Here is a 20014-nt window from a genome sequence, read left to right on the forward strand (position 1 = left end):
GGCTTTCTTCAGACAATTGAGAGAAGTTTTTAGATGGCAGGCCCTGGTTCTCATGGGGGACTTGAATCACCCTGACATCTGTTGAGAAACCAATACGGCAGTACACAGACAATCCAGGAAGTTTTTGGATTCATGGGTTCGGACTTAATACATCCGAGGGTACTGAGGGAGTTGACAAATGTCATTGAGGAGCCTTTGGTTATTATCTTTGAAATGTCGTGGAGTTCGGGAGAAATCCCAGACGATTGGAAAAAGGCAAATGTAGTGCCCATCTTTAACAAAGTGAAGACGGACAATCCAGGGAACTACAGGCCTGTCAGTCTTACCTCATTCCCTGGAAATATCATGGAGGGGATCCTCAAGGAATCCATTTTGAAGCACTTGGAAGAGGGGAAGGGGATCAGGAATAGTCTGCATGGATTCACAAAGGGCAAGTCATGCCTGACCAATCTGATTAGCTTCTATGATGAGGTAACTGGCTCTGTGGATATGGGAAAGTCAGTGGATGTGATATACCTTGACTTTAGCAAGGCTTTTGATACGGTCTCCCACAGTATTCTTGCCAGCAAGTTAAGGAAATGTGGATTGGATAAATGGACGGTAAGATGGATAGAAAGCTGGCTGGAAGGTCGGGGCCAGCGGGTAGTGATCAACGGCTCGATGTCAGGATGGCAGTCGGTTTCTAGTAGAGTGCCCCAAGGTTCATTTCTGGGACTGGTTTTGTTCAACATCTTTATTAATATTCTGGATGAGAGGATGGATTGCACCCTCAGCAAGTTTGCGGATGAAACTAAGCTAGAGGGAGAGGTAGGTATTTTGGAGGGAAAGGATAGGGTCCAGAGTGACCTAAACAGATTGAGGATCGGGCCTAAAGACATCTGATGAGGTTCAACTGGGGGTGTGTCTAGACTACATGCCTCCTTCGACGGAGGCATGTAGATTAGCCAGATCGGAAGAGGGAAATGAAGCCGCGATTAAAATAATCGCGGCTTCATTTAAATTTAAATGGCTGCCCCGATCTGCCGATCAGCTGTTTGTCGGCAGATCGGGGGAGTCTGGACGCGATGCCCCGACAAAGAAGCCTTTCTTCATCGACACAGGTAAGCCTCGTGAAACCAGGCTTACCTGTGTCGATGAAGAAAGGCTTCTTTGTCGGGGCATCGCGTCCAGACTCCCCCGATCTGCCGACAAACAGCTGATCGGCAGATCGGGGCAGCCATTTAAATTTAAATGAAGCCGCGATTATTTTAATCGCGGCTTCATTTCCCTCTTCCGATCTGGCTAATCTACATGCCTCCGTCGAAGGAGGCATGTAGTCTAGACACACCCAAGGAGAAATGTAGAGTCCTGCACTTGGGATGGAAGAATCCCAAGCTTTGTTACAGGCTGGGGACTGACTAGCTAAGTAGCAGTTCTGCAGAAAAGGACCTGGGGATTACAGTGGATGAGAAGCTGGATATGAGTCAACAGTGTGCCCTTGTATCCAAAAAGGCTAATGGCATATTAGATTGCATTAAGAGGAGCATTGCCAGCAGATCCAGAGATGTGATTATTCCTCTTTATTCAGCCCTGGTGAGGCCACATCTGGAGTATTGTGTCTAGTTCTGGGCCTCCAATTACAGGAAGGATGTAGATTCACCGAAGAGGGTCCAGCAGAGGGCGATCAAAATTATTAGGGGGCTGGAGCATATGACCTATGAGTTGAGGGAGTTGGATCTATTTAATCTACAGAAGAGAAGAATGAGGGGGGATTTGATAGCAGCCTTCAACTTCCTTAAAGGAGGTTCGAAAGAGGCTGGAGAGAGGCTGTTCTCAATAGTGACGGATGGCAGAACAAGGAGCAATGGTCTCAAGTTGCAGTGGGAGAGGTCCAGGTTCGATATTAGGAAAATCTATTTCACTAGGGGTGTGTCTAGACTACATGCCTCCTTCGACGGAGGCATGTAGATTAGCCAGATCGGAAGAGGGAAATGAAGCCGCGATTAAAATAATCGCGGCTTCATTTAAATTTAAATGGCTGCCCCGATCTGCCGATCAGCTGTTTGTCGGCAGATCGGGGGAGTCTGGACGCGATGCCCCGACAAAGAAGCCTTTCTTCATCAACACAGGTAAACCTGGTTTCACGAGGCTTACCTGTGTCGATGAAGAAAGGCTTCTTTGTCGGGGCATCGCGTCCAGACTCCCCCGATCTGCCGACAAACAGCTGATCGGCAGATCGGGGCAGCCATTTAAATTTAAATGAAGCCACGATTATTTTAATCGCGGCTTCATTTCCCTCTTCCGATCTGGCTAATCTACATGCCTCCGTCGAAGGAGGCATGTAGTCTAGACACACCCTAGGAGGGTGGTGAAGCACTGGAAAGGGTTACCTAGGGAAGTAGTGGAGTCTCCATCCCTAGAGGTGTTTAAGTCTCGGCTTGACAAAGCCCTGGCCAGGTAGATTTAGTTGGGATTGGTCCTGCCTTGGGCAGGGGGCTGGACTTGATGACCTTCTGAGGTCTCTTCCAGCTCTATGGTTCTATGATTCTCTGTGGGCGGAGGTGCTGTGCTAGTCATTGTTCAGCAGAGGGGTGTGGGTTTGACAGATAATGAAGAGAAAGACCCCTGCTAGCAGATGGCAAGGGAGCACCAGGCACAGTATGGTCCTTAAAAAATGCTGAGAGAGGGTTTGGGGGCTGAACGCCCAAAATTAAATAAGGAATTTTAGTAATGAGGAAGTGTCCTATTTTGACAAGTTTGGAATGAGAGTTGAGGTGATCTTAAAATGGTCTTCAAATGTTCAACCTGAAGTTCCATTCCAATGGGCATTTAATCTTTGGTTTCTGATAGTTTCAAAGGTTCGGTTCATTAAATCCTGCACAAAGTCTTTCTAAAGAAAACGAATTTACAAAGACTCAAATCCGGGACTCTCTGGTCTGGTAACATGGGTGGTCCAGCAGAGAGCTCCAGCAGCTAGGAGTGGAGGGCAGCTAGGAGTCCTGCAGGCGGGAGCCCGAGCCCAGGGCTGGGCAACTGCAGCTGGGGTCAGCGGCAGGGAGACCAGCAGTGTCCAGGAACCCCAGGCTGGGCCCGTGGCAGAAGGGCCAGTAGCAGCTGGGAATCCCCATGCCAGGCTGGCAGCTATAATTTTGATGCTTTCATTTAAATCTTATATGTGAATAAGCTGGTTGAAAATTATAAGAAAACCTCAACTTTCATGCCAAAATTGCCAAAATGGGGCACTTCATCATTTCTAACATTCCTTATTTAATTTTTCAAAACAAAATGTAATAAACATTGACATTTTAAAGCATGTTGATATCAATAAAACCATTTAAATAAACAATTTCTAACCAAGATCGAATATTCAATGAGTTCAATTCCTCCATTTTATTTTTCTGTTGCCTACTCCTCAAATAGAAACTTTGGTGGTGGTGGTGATGTGCAGAAGCCCTGATCAGCAACTGGACTCCTATTTTGTGTGAAACATTGTGCACATATCACAGAACTGTCCCTTGTCCCTAAGCGCTTGCAGATCTTTTACTTTATTATAAACCTATGTGCACTAAGAATAAATAGGTGCAGAATGATTCCTTGGTCACTAGTAGCTGATTTGTTGTTTGTGTTGGGATTTTTTTTTTAATTACTGACCAGATTTACCAGTTTATAACTCCCAAACTGTGTAATTTCAATTTCCACATACAATGGAACATGCAAACAAAAACACTTCCTTTAAAAAGCTACTAGAAATTAATTCTGTGCCCTGAGTGATGACAGACTGCCTCTCTTCAGGTGAATCACAGGGAGGGGACAAGCGTCAAGAATTCAGAGTTAAGAATCAGATAAGCATCTAAAAGTTTGCTAATCTGAACCTTCTTCAAATATCTATGACTGGCAAATGCAGAAATAAACTTAAGTCTCACTGGAACATGCTCTCCTGGGAGTTTTGTTTAGGTTTTGTTTCAATACTTATAATATTCACAACACTATAAAGACTATTCTTTACAAATAGTACATTTCCCAACCTAGAGAGCTTACAGTCAGATTTCTAGCACTACTGCTTCTAGTCTCAGCTGGAACTGAGTTTGGTTCATCTAGTCCTGGTTAGTAATGAGAATTAAGAATACATCTCTGAAAATGTTGGTCTCTGTTTGGGTAGCTTGTTTCTGAAAAAGAGTAATAAATTTAAATCAGAATATGCATGGAAGAGTTTTATTTTATGCAATTCAGTTAATCTGCCAGTACTTAAATGACTTATTCAAATACTAGGTCTGTTAAGTATGTTTTAATTAGACAGAAAAATTCTGATTTATCAGTATGAAAACTAGTTCTGTTAACTTTCTAAACCATTTCAGCACTGGATTCTTATAAACTTATCAAGATATTAGTTAGGGTTTAAAAATCTCATTTAATTGGTAAACCAATTAAACATAATGTAAATGTAAAGGAGGATAGGAAGACATAATGTAAATGTGGACAGGAGCTGCTCCAGCTGGCTGGAGCACCCTTGGTCCTGCGGGGCTGGAACAGCCCTCTGCCCGCTGGGAAAGGAGCCAGTGAGCCTCACTCATTAATGGTGAGGTTTATCGGTTAACCATTCATGTCCTTAGAACTGGTAGTGATGGGTGAACTGACTAACAAAATCCAAACCCTTCCATCTCCATTGTGCCATACAAACACTGAACAAAAAACCCAGTCACTGTTACAAAGCACTTAGAATGTAGGTCCACTCTGGAGGGAAAGAGGATGGGAGGGAGCAGAACGGGAGAGGAGAGGGTAGGAGAGGCAGGTGCAGCGTGAACTTCAGGAGAAGAAACTGTGTGGCCTGGCCTACCTTACAAAGTTTTGTAAACATAATGCACCTTCCTATTTATGCACCTGTCTAGACTCACATTTGTCTCCTGCTGACGTAAGCGGCATTATGGCAAGGCAGTAAAAAAAAAAAAAAAGGCTGAACATTCAGAAGTGGCTTTTTGTGGGTCAGGCATTGGACTGAGCCTCACATGATCTGGGTTGAATTCCCTTGTAACAATTATGATGAGTTAGAGGCTGAAAACTTAGGACAAGAATATGAAGTGGTGTGGAGAATCCTGAAGCAGTGCTGATGCTATGCAACACATTTTCCAGCCACTCTTGCCAGACCACATGGACACACATATGGGCGTTCCAAAGATCAGTGCAATACAAGAACCAATATAGGAGACAATAGACACAACAAAGATCTTGTTAATGAAGAACACAGTTGTAACGACCGACCCCATCCTTTATGAAATTAGCTTATGAATATAAATATGCATACCTTGAAGATGCTTTGGCCAAAATACCTCAGGTAAACCATCAATTTTAATGTTACAATCTGCTTGATCTGTATATCTTATTTGAGTGCATGCCTCATTCTAGTATGTAAAGTTAGGAATATGAGATATGAAATTGTTTATACAATTATTTTTAAATATATTAAAACTATTTACAATAGTTTTAAATGTGCAAACATAAGCCCTCAATGGTGCTCCCCTGGAATCCTTAATGACAAGGTGATCAACTTAACAACTTGAGAACAGCCTTGTTTGTCCTTTAAGTCTAAGCAATGACTGGTCTTAGGAAGACATGTGACCATGCCACCTCATAGGGGGATACCAGTTTGACCAGGTAATTTTCCATGGAAGGTGAGGTGAGAGAACAACAGATTCCCGCCCAAAGGGGAATCTGTAAAAACAACCAGAAGCTATCTGTCCCTTAGTCTTCAGCTGGCCTGGGAAAGGGTCTGACACACAAAACAAATAAGAGAGAATGACCATCTATGACTTGAAGACAGGCCTGAAATAAGAGCAAGTTCTTTAGGATAAGGGACTACTTGTAATAATATTTTTAGTGAGTTAGCACTAGCTAGGCATTTTCTTTTCATTTTAATCCTCTAATTTACTTTGCTTTGTTTGTTTTCATTTGCAACCACTTAATTCCTAGTGTTTGTACTTAATAAAGTCATCTTTGTTTACCATCAAGTCCAGTGTAAATAATTGTTACCTGAGGGGAGCAATCAGTGGCTGTGTCTACATTGGCACCCTTTTCCGGAAAAGGGATGCTAATGAGACAAGTCAGAATTGCAAATGCCGTGGGGGATTTAAATATCCCCCGCGGCATTTGCATGAACATGGCTGCCGCTTTTTTCTGGCTCGGGGCTTTGCCGGAGAAAAGCGCCAGTCTAGACGGGATCTTTCGGAAAATAAAGCCTTTTCCGGAAGATCCCTTATTCCTCTTAAAATCAGGAATAAGGGATATTCCGGAAAAGGCTTTATTTTCCAAAAGACCCTGTCTAGACTGGTGCTTTTCTCCGGCAAAGCCCCGAGCCGGAAAAAAGCGACAGCCATGTTCATGCAAATGCCGCGGGGGATATTTGAATCCCCCGCGGCATTTGCAGTTCCGTCTTGTCTCATTAGCATCCCGTTTCTGGAAAAGGGTGCCAATGTAGACACAGCCAGTATGTATATCTCTTTTTCATTGATAAAGAGGATGAACATCCTCATGAGCTTGATGACCTCCTGGGATCTCTTCCAGCTCTATGGTTCTATGATTCTATGTTCTTTCTTTGTGTAAAACTTTTACTCAGAGAAAGACGTATTTGTTTGGGGGTTTAATCCCTTTTGGGGATGGGTTTCCTGGGTACTGGGCCTTAGAGTTGCATTCTCCCAGAGGTGAAGGGGATCAGTGGCTACATTGCTCTTCAGGGGCGGTTACCCCAACTCTGTGCCTTGTCTGGGACAGACCAGATCATTTGGCCCAGCAGGACAAGGGTGGTGGGGATCCACAGAGAGCAAGAAGGCAGGTGTCAGTGGCATAACCAGTATATAGGGGAACTGCCCCAGGGTGTCATCGTGATCACATCATGTCACAACAATATCACTGTATACAAAGACACAGAATAGTCAGAAATAATGGGCTTCTAGCTGGCTTCTGAAGTTTGGAAACTGAGTATTTCCCACTGAAAGCAGGTTTAAGAAACCCAATTCAAAGGTGTACCACTATGGGATATATGTAGAGAGTCTTATGAAAATCTGGCATCCTTCACAATAGGGCAGCTGCAGTGTTGCCACCCAGATCCTCAGGGGAGCCAACAGACTCATTGAGCCCTGGGCAAGGTGACGGGGGAGTGGCAGCTCCACACTGGGTGGGGCCTTGGGCAGAAGGCGTAGGGCTGGGACAGCCAGCTCTCAGTGTCCCTGCACCAACCCAGCTAGCCTTCAGCACCGCCTGGAGCATGCTGCCCAGGACACTGGAGTGTGCCACACAGGGCTCTAGTGGCGATTTAAAAGGTCCAGGGCTCCAGTCGCTGCTTCAACTTGCTGGGAACCCAGGGCTCTTTGGGGTTGCTGGGCCCAAGGGGAGTTGCCCTCCTCCCCCCTCCGCCCCCACATCCTGTGGGCAGGCCTGCACGCACCGGTCTAGAAGAGCATCACACACCAGAAACTCTCACAAGATAATTGGCCTATTTCTCTTCTGACTTAAGCTGGCATTACACACAAACTACGTTAAAAGACCAGTAAAGTTCAAGTGCTCAAAAGTTAGGAAAAATTGTGCATGAAACCTTAATTTGCCCATCGTATGCAGATGCATTATGATACAGTTTTAAAAATGTTCCAAACTATTTTTTCCACTCTGCCTTATTCAGTGCACAGAACAGACAGTGCTGTCTGAATAAACAGCTATTCGGTATTTTGTTTTCTCCTCATTGTTCAATGAGTGGCCCCTGGTCTTATTTCCTGCATGCTAATTAAACCCTGTTGAGGATAGAATTATTTTTCTCATGGGCTTTCCTACGACGATCTCCATAGTATCTGAGTGGTTCACAAGCATGAATCAATGTTACACCACCTCTGGGAGAGGTGGGGATCTTGTCCTAATTTCAGATGGCTAAATGAGGCTCTGAGAGGGTATCCATCACTATTATTATTCATATTATCTTAGTATCTAGAAGTCTTGGTCATGGACCAGAAAAACCCCATTGTGCCATACAAACACAGAACAAAACCAGCAATCGCTGTTAAAAGGATTTAAAATCTAGGTCCACTCTGGAGGGAAAGAGGATGGGAGGGAGCAGAACGGGAGAGGAGAGGGTAAGAGAGGCAGGTGCAGCGTGAACTTGAGGAGAAGAAACTGTGTGGCCTGGCCTACCTTATAAAGTTTGGTTAACATAATGCACCTTCCTATTTATGTACCTGTCTAGACTCACATTTGTCTCCTGCTGACACAAGCGCCATTATGGCAAGACAGTAAAACCACCTCCCCAAAGGACATTCAGACATGGTTGCTTGTGCAGTGATTATTCAGCACAAGTGTGAGCACTGCATGACCTGTGCTGCCAACAGACCTCCAGTAGCTATCCCCCCATGCCAACAGCCAAGCAGGGATGAGCGCATTGCAGGAAAAGGAACCTTGTGTGATCACATGCATGCCGGCAAAGGGGGCCATTGTCCTGGGGCCTGGGTGGTTTAAAATTAGGAATCCCACCAGGCCCCTTTAAATCATCTGTGCAGGCCACAGGCATGGGTGTGTGGACAGTGGGTGGAGCTCCCTTTGTGGGAGTCTAGACCTCGACTCCATACCGTCCACTCCCTTACTCCGCCTGAGGCTAGAGCTATGAGACTCCCCTGCCTCATCCTTCAGCTGGAGTCACAAGCCCCCCCTCCCCCCACCATCCAGAGAAGCCCCTCCCCTGGCCAAAGGAGTCCCAGGCTAGCTGCAGACCTCCCTGCTCAGAGAAGCCCTGAGTGCCTGCCCCCCAACTAGAGAAGTCCTGGGTCCCCCACAGGCCCTGCTCCCAGCAAAGCCCTGACTGCCACCGTCCCAGTGAAGCCCCAGGCCAGCCGCAGCCATGCCTCCCCTCCCTTTCCCAAACCCAATCTCTGGGGAAAGCATCTCTTCAAAGATGTTTTTGGGCAGCTGAGTAGCAAATACCCCAGGATGGAATCTGAGAAGGGAGGAGAGAAATGGCTGCAGTTGGCACAGGTTCCTCCAGGTAGGTCAAGTATGGGGCCGTGGCCAGCCTGGGCATCCTCTGGTCGCGGGCGGGCGGGGGGGGGAGGGGCGCTCGCGGTTTCTCTGGGGCTACGTCTAGACTGCAAGCCTCTTTCGAAAAAGAGCATCTAGACTGCAAGCAGTACTTTCGAAAAGCCCTGTTTGCATTGACGAACGCCGTTTTTCGACAGAGCACTTTCGAAAAAAGGCGTTCTTCCTCGTGAAATGAGGTTTACCGCCGTCGAAAGAAAAGCCGCGTTCTTTCGATTTAATTTCAAAAGAACGCGGCTGTAGTCTAGACGCAGGTGAAGTTTTTTCGAAAAAACCCTCGAGTCTGGACACAGCCTGGGAGGGGAAGGTAACTGTCATTCTGAACCTGAGCCAGTAGCTTAATCTTTCATTGGTGCTGTCAAGGTGGCCAGTGTATGACTTCGCGCCAGAATCACCACTGATGATAATAATCCTTTGGCCTGGAAGGACTGTCACTGTTTGCAGTTTTCTGAACAGTTCTGTGTTTGTAAAGATGCGTGTGTCGTGCACCTGCCCTCGCCACCCCATGCTAATATTGGTGAGGCTTCCCCAGTGATCTACCACTGCTTGCATTGCCACGGAAAAATAACTCTTTCTGTTGAAGCACTCTGTAGCAAGGTGGGCTGGTGCCGAAATAAAGACCTGTGTGCCAGATATTGCCTCATCGCAGTTCAGCAGCCCTATTGTTACAAACCCATCCATTATGTTCTGAACATTAATGCGAGTCACAGTCATGCATCAGTCCTATTTGGCTTCTGTTGCAACTGTGTGTGCTCAGCACTTTGGCAAATCACCATGTGGGAGGCCTCAAATTGGACACCCTGGTAACAGGAAACCCATACCATGGGCATGGCAACGAGTGTGAAGTGAATTTTTTTCAAGGGTTTATAGCTTTGCCAAACTTGTGTAGTTTTTTACAGGAACATTCCTGACAGCAGGCCTCCCCCACCAGATTGCAAACACTTGCTCCAAAGGCAGGAGGTACTAGAGCTTGTCATTGAAATGGTTCATAGGTGCTGGAACCAAGGGCCTGGGGTACTGCCGCACCCAATAGTTTGAAATGGTTTCCATCCTATATGAGGTTTCCAGTTTGGTTCAATAGCTCTCACCACATACACACCTATATAAATTGTCCCAGCACCCCTGAAATGGTTGTACAATTTTTTAAACACAAGCAGAAAAACGTATTTTCTTGCATTGGAAATGACAGAACTATTTTTGCTGAAACTTCAACAACAATAAAACTGAGGCAGACACCCATCTGGGAAAATTTTAGCCTGAACTATGAATGTTTGGTAAACTTGTGAGCAACTGAAAACAGAGTCTTATCATGGAAAGTGGGAATGGGAAGTGTCAGACAGACTTAATAAAGGGCGAGACTACCACCTTTGGCTATACTGAATCAGGAATACTTTCACTGAATTCAGTAACTCATATATGTCAGAGCTGAATGATACCCAGTGTTTCTACTGTAGCAGTAACAGGAGCAGGTAACAAATCACTTTCTGCTACCGATAATTCTCCACTTTCCCCAAATTGCAAAACCTAAACTATAGAGAATGAAATCACAGATATGAATACACATTGTGAGTGATTCCTAACCCATGTGATGTTCAAATGGAACGGTAGGAATCTCAAAATAGAACTAAATCCAGAGCATGCTAGATTTGAAAAAAATTCAGGAATCAATTCTGAAATGGCCAGATCAGTAGTTTAGTCTAGGAGCAGTTAGAAATTAAATGCCAGGAACTGTGATGTTTCCAGGTGAGATTTTAAATTTCAGATTTAATGTGTAGAACAAAGATATTTATGTAGACAAGAAAAATTGGAATGGTCAAAGTGAATCAGCGAGTAGTCCTGTGGCACCATAGGGTATGTCTACATTACAGCATTATTTCGAATTAACTTATTTCAAATTAGCTATTTCGAATTAGGTGTTATTCCTCGTAGAATGAGGTTTGCCTAATTCGAAATAAGGGCTCCGCTATTTCTAATTAATTTTGAAATAGCAGTTTGTATGTGTAGACAGCTATTACAGTTAATTCTAAATAACATCTGTTATTTCGAATTAACTCTGTAGTGTAGACATACCCATAGAGACTAACAATATATATATATATATATATATATATATATATATAGTATCATGAGTGTTCATAGGCAAAACCCACTTCAAAAGCTCATGATAATTATATATATTTTTGTTAGTCTCTAAGGCCATATCTACACTAAGGATGTTAATTAGAAGTTAATTGACTAGTCGACTAGTTGATGGAATTTCTATCGGCTACTCGACTAGTCGATAGGCACTTCCGCAGTGGGACTCTTGTACAGAATTCTGCGTGCAGCCCTGGGCTAGTGGGAAGTCCTGCTGACTCCGAGATGTACACGGGTGCCAGCTTTGAAATGCACAAGAGTCCCTAGTGAGGGCTCTTGTGGATTTCAAAGTGGCAACGCAGCTGGAACCCAGGGTCCGCGGGGAACTCAGACTCTCCCGCTGACCCCTGGCTCCATGCTGTGCTGCTGCTTTGAAATGCCATGCAGAGCCGGCGTCAGCTGTGGACTCCCCAGCTGATCCCAGGCTCTGTGCAGTGCTGTGTGCATGGAGCCTGGGGTCAGTTGGGGACTCCCCAGATGATCCTGGGCTCCAGTGCAGCATTTCCACGGAACCCGGGATCAGCTGGGGACTCCCCAGTTGATCCTGGGTTCCACATAAAAGCCGCTGTGGAGCCCGGGATCATCTAGGGAGTCCCCAGCTGACCCAAGGCTCCAGGCAGCACCGCAAAGCTGAGCCCGGGCTCATCTGTGTAGTGCTGCTGTTTTCAAGTACCTCCTCTTTCGCCTCCCCTCCCCCCGCCTTTGCTGCCTCTATCTGATATAGTCTATGCTAGAAAATTATTTCAAAATTACTAAATCCAACCTTATAACTCTTGGTGTAACAAATTTGAACTAGCACATCCTCACTACAGGAAAGCCTCAAAATTAGTCTGAATTACTCTGAAATAGCACGTCCAAATGGAACAGAGCCTGCCTTGGACTTAGAGCCTCTGGAAGCATTCTGGGGAGGGCACCAAGAGGGCAGATGCTTCCTGTGCTGCTTGGTCCGGCAAGCTGCGACAAATGCTTACAGAGGCTCCTCTCTACGGCCACATCTCACAAGCCCCTCCTCCACTGCCTCCCCCCTCGCAGGCAGAAAAGGAATGCAGTGGGCACATGCCGTCTTGTGCTCTGGTTGCCTGCGTGGATGCCACAGCACTGCCACCATGGGGCCGGAGCTGCTGCAAAGCAGTGCCAGGCTCATTAAGACTCTCGTGCTACGCCTCATAGCACAATACTTCCAAACTGCCTGCATGTTGCTCCAGCAGAATGAAGGCAAGAATAAGGAGGAGAAACCGCAGTGCGGCCTGCAGGCCCTGCTCACCCAGTCTTGGTGCTCCTGCTGCTGGACATGCCCCTAAATCCCTCAGATCCAGTGGAACATTGCTTCTGGTGGCGGGAGATGAGCTCAGACTGGTGGGACCACACTTTCATGCAGGGATGGGATGATTAGCAGCAGCAGCACAACTTCCATATGTGGAAGGCCATCTTCCTGGAGCTCTGTATGTGGCTCGTCCCTGCCCTCAGGTGACAGGACACTTGCATGAGACCCGCCATCCCCAGGCAGAAGCATCTGGCCATCGCCCTGTGGAAGCTGAACAGCTACTGCTCAGTCAAGAACCAGATTGGTGTGGGGAAATCCACAGTTGGGGCTATGCCCAGGCAGGTAGCCACGGTCATGCTGCTATTGAGGGTTGTCACTCTGGGGAACATGGACATCATTGTCAATGGCTCTGCCACCATAGGGTTCCCCAGCTGCCGAGGGGCCATAGACAGCATGCACATCCCCCTCCTGGCCCCCTCCAGCCCCAGAGTGTATCAACTGAAAGGGGTACTTCTCCATGGTGCTGCAGGCCCTCATGGATCGCAAGGGATGCTTCACTGACATCCGCGTGGGATGGTCGGGAAAGGCGCCTGACGCCTGCATTTTCTGAAACTCCTGCCTCTTCCAAGAGTTGAATGTCAGCACCTTTTTCCCTGACCGCACCTTCAGAGTCAGGGAGGTGGACATGCCCATCTGCCTCCTGGACGACATAGCCTGTCCCTTGCTCCTCTGACTCGTGAAGCCCTATACAGGCAACCGGGACCCCAGCAAGGAAGAGTTCAACACCAGGCTGGGTAGCTGCCAATGTGCGTCTGGGCATTCACCGGAGAGGTTCAGGAGTCTCCTCACCTGTCTGGACCATAGCAAGCGCAACAACCCCTTTTTGGTAGTGGCCTGTTGTGTGCTCCACAACCTGTGTGAAAGCAAGGGGGAGACTTTTCTGCCAGGGTGGGGGGCTGAGACTGAATGTCTGGCCAGGGAGTTTGAGCAGCCAGACACCAGTGCCATCAGGAGAGCACAGCAAGGGCTGTACTCACCAGAGAGGCCTTGAAGACGAATTTCATGCAAGGCCAGTTCTGAGACTCTCCCCTGTGCCTCTCCACAAGGAGCCCCTGCATTCCCTGTGTGTGCCTATCTCCCCCCACCTCTGCCTTCCCCTGCCCTCCATTCCCCCATCACCCCTCCCCTGCAGATCAAAAAATAAATACCTTGTTCGTGAAAAAAACAGGACTCTATACTCAGGGGACATACAACATGGGTAAACAACTGAAATGGGAGGGGGCTCAGGGACAGGGCTGGTACTGATGCCTGCCTCTCTAGGAGGCCTGGAGGCACTGGCTGCCCTAGAGGGTTCACCCTCCATGTTCTGGGACCCCGGTGGCCCCTGGGTACCCTTGAAGGAGAAGCCATGCTGGGGGGTGGGGAGGTGGCTGGCAGCCCGCACCATGAATGATGCCATGCGCTCCATCACCGAGGTGACAGTGAAGAACTTGGCATTGTGTTGGTGCACCAGCTCTTCCCAGGCAGCAGTCACCACAGAAGACACTGTGTACGAAGCCGAGCCCTAATCTCTAAGCCGACTCCGATAGTCTCGGTTCAGACGATCGTGATCTGTTTCGAGGAAGGCCATCTGTTGCCTAGACAGTGGGCACTTTCCAGCATGTGCACAGACATCCCAGGGGAGTATCGCTACACCCATGGCCCGGAGACAAGCAGGCATGGGAAGGTGCTGGCCAGGAGAAGGAGGTGCCATGGGAAAGAGCCTGCGGGTGGGAGGAGGGGATGGGGCAGCTTGGCTTCCTTCTGTGTCCCACACATGCGAGGTCCAGCACTAGTGGTGTCCTGCAGAGAAAGAACTTCTGTTCCTGCCTGCTGAAGGAAGGGGGTGTTGGGGGAGGTGTGTGTGAACAGCAGACATTGCTTGCCAGAGACAGTGCTACTGGGCTCTCCTCCTCCTCCTCCCCCAGCAAGTTCCCATGCACAAGATCAGTCTCCTCCGTGTCACTGCGCTTGACTGGGAGCAGATGCTGACTGAGCGTGGGCATGACCTGTGCTGTGTGTGGCACTACTGTGGGTTCCATGGCCCCAGACTCTTTAGAGGTAGCTTGTCATGGGAAGTTGTCCCACCACGGAGGTTGGAATAAGACAGGCCTTTCCAGGAACCTTGCAAGAAGGACGGAGGGGTTGCTGTGTGAGAGGGTCATGGGGCTGAGTGCTCTGGACTGGTGCACCATGTGGACAGTGGAGACCGTGGCAGCAGCAGAAGTGAGGGGTCGTTGGGGTCTCTCATGTCTCGTGGCTCTTCCTCGCCCAGGCCTTGCGAAGCTGGCCACATGGGACAAGCCCTTCTCCTGATCCCAGGACTTTTACAGCTCCCCAGGAGGGGAGAGCAGTGGAGACTCCTGGTATAGCCAGAGCAGTCAGAACTGCAGCTGTAAGGCCTCTGGAGGTCAATTATTTCAAACTAGCCAATTAGCCCATCATAAGATGGGATTTTCAGGTCTCTCCTCCACGTCGGACTTCTCTCCTGAGCCTCCGGTCTCTCTCTCTCTCCTCCTCCTCCACCTACTGCCTCCCCCTCTCTCGCTCAGCTCTCCTCCGCCTTCTGCCTCTCTCCGTCTCTCTCTTTCTCTTCTTTCCCTCCTGCCTCTCACTCTCCCTTTCTCTTCTCCTCCTCCTCCTGCCTCTCACTCTTTCTCCACTCTCCTCTGTCTCCATTGGGGATGAATGTTCATCCAGGCCCTGCCCCCTGGGCATGTATGTCACTTCCCCGCCACCCTTCACCTCCCGCCATGGTGCTCGGCTGACTTCTGCGCCGCTCAGGAGGGGGAGTAGAGAAAGAGAGAGACGGAGAGAGAGGCAGAAGGCGGAGGAGAGCTGGGGGTGAGAGGCAGGAGGAGGAGGAGGAGAGAGAGAGAGAAAAAGAGAGCGACGGAGCGAGAGACCAGAGGCTCAGGAGAGAAGCCTGATGTGGAGGAGAGACCTGAAAATCCCGTCTTATGACGGGCTAATTGGCTAGTTTAAAAATAAAATCCTTGTTTAGACCAGGGCTTTGGTGCCACAAGACTACTCTTTGTTTTTAAACTTACAGATTAACACAGCTGCCCCTCTGAGACTTTTCAAAAGTGAATCAGAAACTGTATCTGCATTTAAACCTGGAATGAGCTTGTTTAGAAGAACTGAGATAAAACTACATTGTTTCAAAGAAATCATTCCAAAATGTTATAAAGCAAGACTTGACGTGCCTTATGCATTGAGTCATTGTGAATCAGCAATTCAAAGAACTGGAAAATGAAAGAGCAGTCTCCGCTGCTGCTCATAGAACATGGATATGCTGAATATACTTCAAAATGATGCAGAAGCATGAATTTGTGGACACTATAAGGGACAATACTGGCTTAGATGTAGATCATTTGTGTCAGTGTTAACAGGATGAAAGACATTCACTTAGATATGATACAAGCTAACCAGTAAATGGCCCAGGATAGTAAATCTAAATAGTGCCTTGCTGTGAATGTCTGGTATGTGGGTTATTTTTAAATCAGTGATGTGAGCTCATGTTAACTGGAAGCAGTAGTAATCAGCGTGCAAGCCTATGGGACAGATTTCTGAGTTCCACCTTTGTGAGTCTGTGGTTGTTTTTAAGGGGTTAATGGCAAAGGAGACTTTAAGCCAACTTTATACTGCTCTGATCCTGGGTGCTGCTGCAGCTGGAATTACTAGGACTTCCTAGTCCCTGGCAATACCTGGAGTATGTCCCTTAGGCTAGGAGAGAACAGAGCATAGGAACCAGTTATGGCAGTCCTATGCAATTGGAGGGTTCCTCAACAGAAGAATACTGGAGTGTGGCACTGTGGATTGGGAACACAGAAAACAAACTGGGCTGATTTTTTTTTTAGGATAATGTAATTTATTAAAAAACAGAATTGACACTGAAGAAATTTTCCAGTTATAGCAATACATTGAGGCTATGTCTACACTGGCATGATTTTCTGGAAATGCTTTTAACAGAAAAGTTTTCCGTTAAAAGCATTTTCGGAAAAGCGCGTCTAGATTGGCAGGACGCTTTTCCGCAAAAGCACTTTTTGCGGAAAAGCGTCCGTGGCAAAGCTAGACGCGCTTTTCCGCAAAAAAGCCCCAATCGCCATTTTCACGATCGGGGCTTTTTTGCGGAAAACAAATCTCTGCTGTCTACACTGGCCCTTTTGCACAAAAGTTTTTCGGAAAAAGACTTTTGCCCGAACGGGAGCAGCTTAGTATTTCCGCAAAAGCACTGACAATCTTACATGAGATCATCAGTGCTTTTGCGGAAATTCAAGCGGTCAGTGTAGACAGCTGGCAAGTTTTTCCGCAAAAGCAGATGATTTTGAGGAAAAACTTGCCAGTCTAGACACAGCCTGAATGTATAAAGCTAGCCTCATTATTATCAATGTTACTGTACTAGGGGATTCCCTGCCTTCAGTAAACTACTACTAAAGGTAATATTTATTTCATCCTTGCACAAACCAGATGGAATTGTTACAACAGAAGTAGAAAGTGGGATTGGCTCACCCAAGTCATGGCTCTGTCTAGTTTAAAAGCATTTGCTGTGACATTAAAGCAACACCATTAACACAATCATGCAGAATATCTGACTTGCCCATCTTCTTCATTACTTTTTATTCTGATATTGTCTGTTCTCTTGACCTTCTAACAATGCATCTTTTTATGGTCCTTTGCTCACCTTCAGCTACTAAAATGAGAACATGGCTATTTTTAGCATATAAACTATGCAAGAACTACCAAAACTCTTCTTCAACTGTTTTGGTGCATCCTAACAATCTTCATTTTTGGTTGAAATGAACACGGAAATATTCTAACAATATGTGCAAGGAGGGTTGTTATATATTAAGATTTACATTTATAAATAAATGTCAACCATGCTTAGAAGTTACCCACCCTGGTAAAGGATGAGACAAATTACTATAAATACCTCACCCATGCTTGCATTTCTATCTTTAAAATGTTCTAACCTTTTGGTACCAGTGGAGACTTTGTATTACTGACAGTTTTAAAAAATCATTTGTAATAAATTCATAAGGACTTACAATTTCATACCCATAACAGTGACAGAGCTTTGAGTAACTTTACTGAACTGTATTTCATGCATACTGTTCTGGAGTGCCTCAATTATTACACTCTTTAGAGTAGCTATAAGTAAAACAGCAAACTGCAAAAGATTAAACCCAGCAAGTCAGATTAATCTGTGCACAACATATTTAACAGTTGTCAGAACACATGAATACTCTGGCGGAGTCACAGAAACATACTTTATCTTTCCAATTAAAGGAACAGCTTGTTTGTGCATTTTATAGGAAGCTATCTATAATGTTTTTCATTAACTTATCGTGCTAGTCAAATTTTCTTAGGCAAGCAATATCTTCATTGTGATAATAGTAAGTCAAATGGTTTCCTGGCAGGTTATTTCACTGGTTAAGATGTAGTAATAGCCTTATTCCATACCAATTTAGCAGACTTTAAACAAGAGTCATAATGGGATATATTGAGTAAACAAGTATTTCTAAAAATTTCCAGTTCAGCTAGGGCCAAATCCTTACCCAGCCTTCCTCCCATTGAAATCAACAGAAGTCTGGTCTGTATAGAAGGCCCAATCATGGAGGGCCCAAAGGTTTTTGGTCCCCTAGGAAAATTATGACTTTGGCAACCCCCTTTCAATCTTATAAATGAAGGTATCAAATATTGTACTTGTAAAACTGTGCATCATTGCCATGTCACAAGCTGTGTTATTTTTTTCACACTGTGTATGGAAATACAGCTAAAACATGCCACAGCACAGATTCAAGAGTGTCACCTGAGTTTGCTACCTAGGACATGGTAAGGCAGTTCAGTTGTTCTCAGTAGCCCAGGGCACGTCTAGACTACATGGCTCTGTCGACAGAGCCATGTAGATTTGTTTACTCGGCAAAGGAAAATGCTTCATTTAAATTAAAATGGCTGCCTCACTGTGCCGATTAGCTGTTTGGTGGCACAGCGCTGTAGTCTGGACACTCCATGGTCAACATTAAAGGCATTTGTCGACCTCCCCAGTAAACCTCATCCCACAAGGCACAACGGGGAGGTCAACAAATGCCTTTGATGTTGACTGCGGAGCATCCAGATTACAGCGCTGTGCCGCCAAACAGCTGATCGGCACAGTGCGGCAGCCATTTTAATTTAAATGAAGCAGCTATTATTTAAATCGCCACTTCATTTCCCTTTGCCTACAACCCTAATCTACATGGCTCCATTGACCATTGTTGGTCAGCCATACAGCCTATTGCTCACCGCTTCATGAAGGTTGGTCAGCAGCCCACAACAGCTGTTTTGCCATGTTCCTGAAGATGCTGTGTCCTGTACTCCAATTCCCTAGGGCCCTAAGGAATTGGAGTACAGGAGGGGATGCCGGGGATTGAGGGGCAGGGGTTTGGGTTGTGAGTTATGAGCTAGGGCAGGAGAGGACTGTGATCTGGGGCAGGGGATTAGGGTGCCAGATCTAGGTGGCGGTATGGGTGCAGGATGGGGTCAGAGTATATGGGTATGTGGAGTAGGAGGTAGGAGTGGGGGGCAGAAGTTTGGGGGAGGGAGAGGCTGGGGTGCCAGAGGCCGGCTTTGGCCAGGAGACTTACCAGCCAGCAGCCCAGCACTTTCCTGAAGGAGCCTCCCTGCCTGCCCTGTCCCCGCACAGGCTGCAGCCATGTGCTCAGTGAATAACCACAAGCTGTGGAGGGGAGAGGGTTGTGGTTCTTCTTGACTGCCTATTATTGAAACAGGCAGCTCCCATTGGCCAGTTTCTGGCCAAAAACTGACCAGTGAGATTGTGCTGGGAGTGGGAGCAGCTCCTAAAGCTTCCCCCCTTCACTCTGGGCTCACAAATTTTAAAGTGAAACTGCCCAGCATTTCTATGTGGCATGCAGGTGGGCAAGGCAAGCAGGGAGTCTGCCTGAGGCTCCTTGCAACATCTGCGGGCCAGATGCAGTGGCTTGGTGGGACATACCTATACTTATCTCATAGAACTAGATGGGACCTTGAGAGGTCATCGCGTCCAGTCCCCTGCCCTCTAGTCTCGGTAATTCAAATGGTGGGACATATCATTGCCAAGTATGTTAGAGAACGGCTACATGAGCCCACAAAGGAATGACTCTGCCTGACTACAGAGGTGAATACACTGTGAAAGAAGCATTAGATTCACTCTGATAATTGCTACATAAGTCAATGTGCTTTTGTTGGTTTCCAGATTTCAGAAATCCCTCGAGATTGCCACTGAAATATAATCAAATTGCCTCTCAAGCAGACAAGCACCATTGGAAGTCAGCAGGCAGTCATCTTATCTCTCAGAGTAAGTCTTGAAGGGAAAGTCACAATTCTAAAAAAATACTGCTGTAAATGATATATTAAATATGGTGGTATAACATTTTAATTGCCACATGGGGAGAGGAGGCTGCTACTTTCTTCAAGCAGCAGAGCTCCCCTTCCTCTTCCCCTCCCACTCACAATCATGTATAAAATGGGCTCCCATAGTACTACGCTTTTCTT

At 46.7% G+C, this 20014-nt stretch overlaps 1 long non-coding RNA gene across 1 annotated transcript in view; it reads left to right on the forward strand.

Moving 5' to 3' along the window:
- LOC102458596 (uncharacterized) overlaps positions 1 to 19958 on the forward strand; it is a 110830-nt gene extending 90872 nt beyond the window's left edge. The window contains exon 4 of the long non-coding RNA XR_012906565.1: positions 19716 to 19958. This is a non-coding gene — a long non-coding RNA (uncharacterized LOC102458596). The remainder of the gene's footprint in view (positions 1 to 19715) is intronic.
- The last annotated feature ends 56 nt before the right edge of the window (positions 19959 to 20014 follow it).

Source organism: Pelodiscus sinensis, chromosome 11 (assembly GCF_049634645.1).
Source record: "Pelodiscus sinensis isolate JC-2024 chromosome 11, ASM4963464v1, whole genome shotgun sequence".
Lineage (NCBI taxonomy): Eukaryota > Metazoa > Chordata > Testudines > Trionychidae > Pelodiscus > Pelodiscus sinensis.